This window comes from Aricia agestis, chromosome 9, assembly GCF_905147365.1.
Source record: "Aricia agestis chromosome 9, ilAriAges1.1, whole genome shotgun sequence".
NCBI lineage: Eukaryota > Metazoa > Arthropoda > Insecta > Lepidoptera > Lycaenidae > Aricia > Aricia agestis.
In genome coordinates this window covers 8,418,216-8,426,202 of record NC_056414.1, presented here as the reverse complement: position 1 = coordinate 8,426,202, position 7,987 = coordinate 8,418,216, and the positions used below count along the sequence as shown (strand labels likewise).

At 39.5% G+C, this 7,987-nt stretch overlaps 2 long non-coding RNA genes across 2 annotated transcripts; one reads left to right on the top strand and one right to left on the bottom strand.

The window, feature by feature from the left end:
- Positions 1-3,135: 3,135 nt before the first annotated feature.
- Positions 3,136-3,886, top strand: LOC121730512. Its single transcript, XR_006036118.1, has 2 exons — positions 3,136-3,290; positions 3,679-3,886. It is a non-coding gene; the product is annotated as an uncharacterized LOC121730512 (long non-coding RNA).
- Positions 3,887-5,246: 1,360 nt separating this feature from the next.
- On the bottom strand, positions 5,247-7,285 carry LOC121730511. The gene is made up of 3 exons (XR_006036117.1): positions 6,818-7,285; positions 5,613-5,690; positions 5,247-5,330 (listed from the first exon to the last, which is right to left on the bottom strand). It is a non-coding gene; the product is annotated as an uncharacterized LOC121730511 (long non-coding RNA).
- Positions 7,286-7,987: the final 702 nt, after the last annotated feature.

Sequence of the window (7,987 nt, the reverse complement as noted above, 5' to 3'; positions counted from 1 at the left end):
AAGGCGCTTTACATGTTCGCATTTAGCAATCATTTCGAAGCCGGCAAGCAGTGAATTTTCTCATCCTGCAGACGTCTGTTATTCCTTGAGCGTGCGGGTTGGATTCGTATTTCCTGCAGGCAGTTCCGGAGGGTTGGCACAACGGAGCCGGTAGGGTTTCACATCCTGGGGCGTTCTGACAACCGGTTCTGCGACAGTCATACTGCAGGCCGTTGCGACGCAGACAGAAGCAGTCGGTGTACAATATACTGCTCTTTAATTCGCGACTCCTACTGTTTCTCAATGACGATTTGCAACATGACTCCATTCTGTAAGTTTAGTTTAAGGGACCTATCAGACAGAGCAGTCACGCTTTCAAGCGTTCAGTCACACATGTCACATATTTATTGAACTTAAAAGTGACCGCTTGACCGCGTGACCGAGTGACCGTCTCCGTCTGACTGATAGGTCCCTAATAAATAACTGTAAGAACAATAATAATATAGCCTTCTTCTGTCGTATTAAGGGAAATCAAGTATTATGCAATACAGGAGCTATTTTCAGGGTTTATTACCTACAGGATGCTTACATTATCAACTTAAAATAAGGAAACCAATGTTTTTATACAGCTCACGCTTTATAGCACCCAAATTTATTTGACCATAAAACTATTTCAAATAACATAATATTTCAACGTTACATGATTATATAACTTACATGATATTTGCAGTGTTTACTTTATTACACTAAAATTTAATAAATTTTGAAAAATCACGCACTAACAATTTTGATTTTGTTGTAAAATTAATTGTATGAAAAATCTAGATGACTGCCATATTCAAAATCTAGCTGGCCACGACTGTCGTTTGAACTAATTTGAATACAATTTATGAAATTGGCGATTCACTTTAAACTCCTCTAGTGTTGCAGATGTATTGTATATATATATATATATATATATATATATATATATATATATATATATATATATATATATATATATATATATATATATATATATTTGGAATCTCGGAATCGGCTCTAACGATTTTCATGAAATTTAATATATAGGGGGTTTTAGGGGCGATAAATCGATCTAGCTAGGAATCATTTTCAGAAAATATCTATTTATTCCTGTTTTATCGATAACCGATAAACAGAAAAATATGACTCTTCCTGACATCTATTGGCAAATAATAATAATATTTTGTGAGCAACTAATTGCTTTAACGACACAACAACAGCTAAAGCTATTCCAGCAGATGGCGTTGTTAAGTAACACGAAGTCAATGAGTGTTTGCTATACCGAGCAAAGCTCAGTCATCCAGGTAGGTACCTATTATTAATTAGGCTTGCAAACATAAAACAAACTCAAATTGCATTAAACTATATTCCTATTAAAACTATGTGTGTACCTCTTTATAAAATATGCTAAAGGCACTACACCGATTTAGATAAAATGTGGAACATCTAGTTTACAATTACAATATTAATGTTAATTAAAAAATTATAAAAAATATTTAACGTTAGATAACGTGAATTTTATTGGGTACGGGCACCAGTAGTCAGCCTTTTAGTGGAAAGCGCAAATTTAAATGCGGATAGAAAATTGTTTAAAATAGTAATCAAAAACCTTTTGTACTCATTCACTTAATCATTTATTAAACTTTGTTATGAAATTAACATATTATAAGATAATTTTTCTTAATAAGTATTGAAAATAAAGTATTTTTCAAAATAAGACACATTTCCCCAGTACTCAGCCGTCACAACCCAGTTCTCGGCCAAATAGCTACCAGTAGTCAGCCTCTCCTTAGATGGGCCTCGAATTAGACCTATGGAACTGAAACAAATGAACAATGCCAAGAAACTAAGAAATTACTTGGTAGGTAGGTGCTTCATAAATAAGTGAATAAATTAAGCAGCGTAAGTTACTGATGGCTGAAAACTGGGTATACTGGTGAGGTATACCGTATACCTCACCAGTACTCAGCCGTGGTTCCACCGTATCTAGCGACCGACTACTGGTTTTTATATGGAATTATGTATGACCAGTACTCAGCCGGGGGTGGCCGAACATTAGATAATGTACAAGAAACGCATACCCGGTAGTCAGCCACATCAATATTTAAATAACTATAAGGAAACTGTTACATAACTCATTTGACTTAGACGTAAAAAATGTAATAACAATATATTTTAATAAAACATGACACAAAAGTTAATAAGAAATCACAATAACTCACCTTTTTGTCGGGCACTTCCCACTGAGAAAATTTTGGCACGCACGCCGCATCTTGTCTCGACTAGTAACAACGTCGAATTGGAATCAGATTACCATTTCTTGCAGCCACTTAGCGTCATTGTGACGTTCTGAACTGACCAATAAGAAGGCCAAGCTTTTTTTAAAAAGTAACTTGATTGGTTAATTTGCAATAGAACGTTATTTCTATAGGTTTTTAGCTGGAAAAGGCTGACTACTGGTGTGAGGCTGACTACTGGCGACCTTACTCTTAGTAACAAAAAAAAATTGTAAGTAGGGGAAGAAGTGCCAGTGAAAACTTCTAATTGGCTCATCAATGATGTATTCTGTTTTTAATTATATTGTATCTGTAGCTGTAAGTTTTCCATGTGTCTTTAAACAATAATTATCGGATCATTAATGTCGTAGCTACTTGCTACGCCGTAGCTAGCTACGCCGCCCTACCGTACGTAGCATATACGTATAGGGCCTCTCTACACCGCACCGTAGAACGTGTTACGGACTACGGTACAGAGAAGGCCATATTATTGCTTCTTTGCGTTAACAGAACAACGCTATGTATCTGCGTTGCGTGGACAATTATTATTAGTGAACATAAAAAGCGGTGACATTAAGTAGCGCAGCACGATAAACATATTATACAACATTTCCAAATGAAAGTAAGCTAGATAAAGTCCAAACAGCGAATCGAGAAATAAAACTTCATATAAAATGACAAAATTGTATGGTGTCCCGTTATTTTGATTGAAGCATAGAATATTATATACTTTTTTTATTCAACATGTATTATAGCCTTAACTTCTTTAGCTGCTATCACTGGCTGGAAATGCAGAACCGATGATTAAATTTTAAATTTTGTTCTAGAAATGGAACAGGCGTTGACGACCTGAGAACAAAATTATTTTCCTTTCACCAGTTTATCGAAATCATCCGTTGAATGAACATATAAAACCAAAAGTATTAAAAATTAAAAATAAGCACATAATCCTTTGAAATTTTTGAAATTTTATTAAATTCTACGTTCTATTCCGAAGAAATCTTCTGAAATGTGAGTATATTTTGTAAGCTACTTTAAAAATTTCAGGTTTCCATATTATGATGCCCCTGCTATTTTGCTTCTCGGGCTACAATTATTCAAAGTCAATTGGAACAGGCCTATATCATCGTTACGTGGAAGCTTTCCAGAATCTAGCAACGGCTTGGACCTAGGTCATAAGGCCTCCGCTAACCGCGGCGAACGCACAGATGAAGTCTTCGAGAGATGGACAAGGCGCCCTCCGTAGATGTTCATCGTTCGTCCATCTCGGGCATCCGCGACGGGAGTCCGCCTCGGCTAGAGGCCCTTAGACCTTAAGCAGTGCCTCAATTTCTTCTTGAGCTGTTTAATAGGTACAGCTGCTTTCAAATTTGTATTGAACTTGCTTTTTTCTTCACAGGGCTGGTGGTCGTTGCTGTGTCCCTTCCTGCGGCCCCTGCCCGCCCGCTTGTGGGCCGTGCGGCCCCTGCTTTCCTCCCAGCTGCGGCCCGTGCTGTCCGAACGTGACCATCTATACGTGCTGCACGAAGATTTGCTAACGTGTCACCGTGCCACAATGCAGGATCCCTTTTTTGATCGTTGAATAAAAAATTTGAAAATATAAATTCCTTTTGTTTTCGTTTATTATCTACATTATATCTATTGTCTGTCTTCAGTAGAAATCTAGATCTAGTGATGAGAGGTAAAATTAAAAATAGGAAAGCACGATCTGATCCAAATCAGATGTCGATTCTTTAGTTTTTTGCCTACGCCTATATTTTATTATTAGCGGTTATTATTATTACTTATTAGCGATGCAATCACGCGATGTCAATCATATACCTATTATGTCAACGCCACATAGGTAGGCTACCGTACCGTACCGTATACCTCAAATTGTATTGCCATGACCCCAAGAAAACCCGTTATCGGGAAAAACTGGTCAAGGAAAAACACACATTTTGTGACCTTGAACTTTCTTTTGCACAAAGGGGATCGACGGGGACTCTATGACGCCCGCAACTCATAAAAACAATTTTTCAACACAAGCCGAACATTTTTCCAGGATAAAAATTATTCTTATGTCCTTTCCCGGGACTCAAAGTACGGTACGGTATCTTCCTTTCAGCAAAATCGGTCGGTTGGCAAATTGGTTTAGCGGTTTGAGCGTGAAGAGGTAACAGACAGACAGACACACAGTCAGACAGCTAGACAGAGAGACACACTTTCGCATTTATAATATTATAGTATGGAAGTATGGATTTAAACTTCTCAACCAATATTCAGCTCTAGGCGAATTTGTTACAAAACATAGTGATTTCACTGTGAAAGTAGCAGCGCTGAAAGAGTGATGCCTGGGGTAACGCACACATTTATTTTTTTACTTTTTAGGGCAAAGTCATGAAGCTCGCGCGCTTGTCCATACAAATCACAAAAAAAATGTTTGCTCTTTAGCGCTGCTAGTTCAGTGTATAGGCAGTGCCAGTAGGCAGTAGGCACACATATAATTATGTCCAGTATTAAAACTTTGTTTTGATACCTGTATGTTATCGCTATGAATTGCAAAGCTAGAATACATAATATTTAGGGCCTGTTTCACCACCTCCTGATAAAGTGCCGGATAGGCTATCCACAACTTTCTTGACAGATCCTTACTCTATCTGTCAAGTTAAGTGGTGGACAGCCTATCCGGCACTTATCAGGAAGTGGTGAAACAGGCCCTTAGTACAGAAAAAGCCAATAAATGCTATCGCCAACTAGGTTGATATCACTATAGACTACTGCGTCTACTGCACAAATTATAGTCCTACGCAGTAGTAGTTATTTTTTATCGGTTTTACCTAATGTAAAAAATCTACCTACTAGGTATCTTATATCTATGACGCTCCACTCTCGAGTGACTACACAAAAGCACCCTGGGCTCCCCTACTATAACTATGAGTCCTAGTGAAAAAAATAAGTTTAGTATGAACCAAGTTTTATTAAAATATTAAGTGGGCGGGTATTGCAACAGTTTGTTGGTGTTTTTATCCGATAACTATGTTCAATATTCACCTTTGCACGCTCTAAAATCTGAAACAAAGAAGGAAAATAACTTTAGGGCGCGTTCAGGCTCCAGGCGTGTTTTCCCAAACGCTACCGCAGAAAAAACGCACGTCTGAACGTCGTTAGGGTCATTGTGTAAAATAGATATATGTATTATTAATAATTGTATAACATTTAAAAAAAATCGTTCTTCCTTTCCCAGAATCCCCTACATACAAAATTTTACGGAAAATCGAGTATTATAAATATACGAGATAAAATAATCTTACTATAATTGTATATGGATAATAAGTATAAAAAAATGCTCACCAAGTTTGCTTAGGGGAAACAATTCTTAAAAAACGTACAGGGCGGACAGCTTGAGGTGTATGTAGGGCCACATGGGTACTAGAACAAAGTTATATTTTAAACGCTCCCTATTATAGCAATATAACATCGACCCCAGGCGTTCGCTGCATTAAGCCCGAGCGCGCACTAGCGGCCAGGTCGCGGCGGCCATCGAGATAGATACCTTAGTATGAAATAATGAAACCGCCATAGACCGCGCGCACCTGGCCGCAACGCGACCATACTTTCGCTGGCCGCCGCGACCTGGCCGCTTGTGTGCGCCCGGGCTAAGCGTGCGCCCGGCGCGGCCCCGCAAGGCGTGCCTGTTTCATGTCATGCCATAGAGCAGCCGCAGCCCGTAGCGCTGCGTAGAGGCGGGTCAGCCGTCGCGCGTCGCACGATGACTATAAATTTTATTGGCGAGCGCATGCAGGCTGCATGCAGGCTGCAGCCCAGCAGCCGCGCTGGGCACACGCTCAACGCAGCGAATGCCCTTAAAGATATAAAAGCTGCAATATCGAGAACTGAGGAAAACTACGAGTAAACTATCAGTTTCATTCATAATATTGAGGAATTTAGATCCTTTTTTATGAAATAAGGGGGCAAACGAGCAAACGGGTCACCTGATGGAAAGCAACTTCCGTCGCCCATGGACACTCGCAGCATCAGGAGAGCTGCAGGTACGTTGCCGGCCTTTTAAGAGGGAATAGGGGGGTAGGGATGGGAAGGGAAGGGAATAGGAAAGGGGTTGGAAAGGGAATAGGGTAGGGGATTGGGCCTCCGGTAAACTCACTCACTCGGCGAAACACAGCGCAAGCCCTGTTTTACGCCGTTTTTCTGTGAGTACGTGGTATTTCTCCGGTCGAGCCGGCCCATTCATGCCGAAGCATGGCTCTCCCACGTAAAAAATCTTATTGAGCTGCAGATATTGAATCATCTACTGAAGATACTCTGTCGAATGAATTTCGTTGGGAAGCTAGGAAAACCAGACTGAGTAACTTCCACTTTAAACCCTGACAATCTTGGGAAAATACAAAAATCAAATTTTGCTCGCTACAAACATTATACGTATTTTCTTCATAAACTTAGGTTTGTAAGCGGCATTTAGACACTCAAAGGACATAGGATATATTGAGCAGCATTGCTTCTAGTAGTACTAGCAATATACGAGCAGATTTATAACTTACACAGAAAGTTGGGTGCGGAGGTTTGCAACATGGTATAGCTGGTGGGTAGTAGCAAGGGGGCCAGCTCCCGGGCCTTGGTCTAGCTTCTTTTATGGGATACTCCTTAGGGCAACAGGATCCAAAGCATTGAGGCATATTGACAGTTTTCGCTGGTCACCACTTCAGGTTCTGCAATTTCCTGACGCTATTTGGCTTTGGGAAAAAGTATGTGGAGGTTGTTGTTGGATTCAGCAATGTTATATGTGCATTCTTGAAATGTAGATATTTTGCTGTCGGAAAATACAGGAGTTATTTTTTATAAAGAAGATGTATACTAAGACTGGTACATACTTTTATTTGTTTTGTATCACAATTTTATAAAAGAATTTGATTGAGGAGAGCTTTTCTGAAAGTAGACGTTTATAAAATTGACACCCAGCATTGAAATGTTTTTAAAAAATATTTTTCTGCTTAAAAAAGTCTGCTTACACGGGCAATAATTGCCCGGCGACACGAATGGACCGTTCTGGAGCAATTAGTGGAGCAATATGGAGCAATTTTAATAAATTGCGGCAATTATTTCGGCGATATTGCTCCAGCTATTTCATATCGCTCAACCGATACGAATTGACGAATATCCGATGGGCTTGTGTATGACAGTATTGCCTAGTAACTAATTGATGAAGTTGCGCCATATCGCTCAATTGTATTGCGATGTATTGCGCAATATTTCTGCTTGTTGCGGAAAATTGCTTGATGTAGTCGTGACGTCATAGTCGACGAGAATTGACTGGAGTGGAGCAATTTTAGTTGCCCGTATAAGCGTACCTTTAAAAAAGGTATTTTTCTAATTTTAAATGTCTATGCTTTTTACAAATGGATGGTTATACCAGGTACACTGACCTCCGTTATACAAGTAGGCTGGACATATTATGATACCCACCTGCTTTTTGTGCCTATTTCAAGCGGAATCAAAGCGCCCGCAATGCGGAGGAAGAGAACTAAATCTGACGTAACTTGCAAATGGCCGCTTAATCGTTATTGGTTGTCATTACTAGTATTAGTTCCAAGTACTCTCACTTCTGCTATCAGTGCCAATATGGCGACTTTCAAACGTCATTTTTACATCAGATTCAGTTCTCTTCCCCCGCGTTGGGGGCGCTGCACTGCTTCCGCTTCAAATAGGCAGAA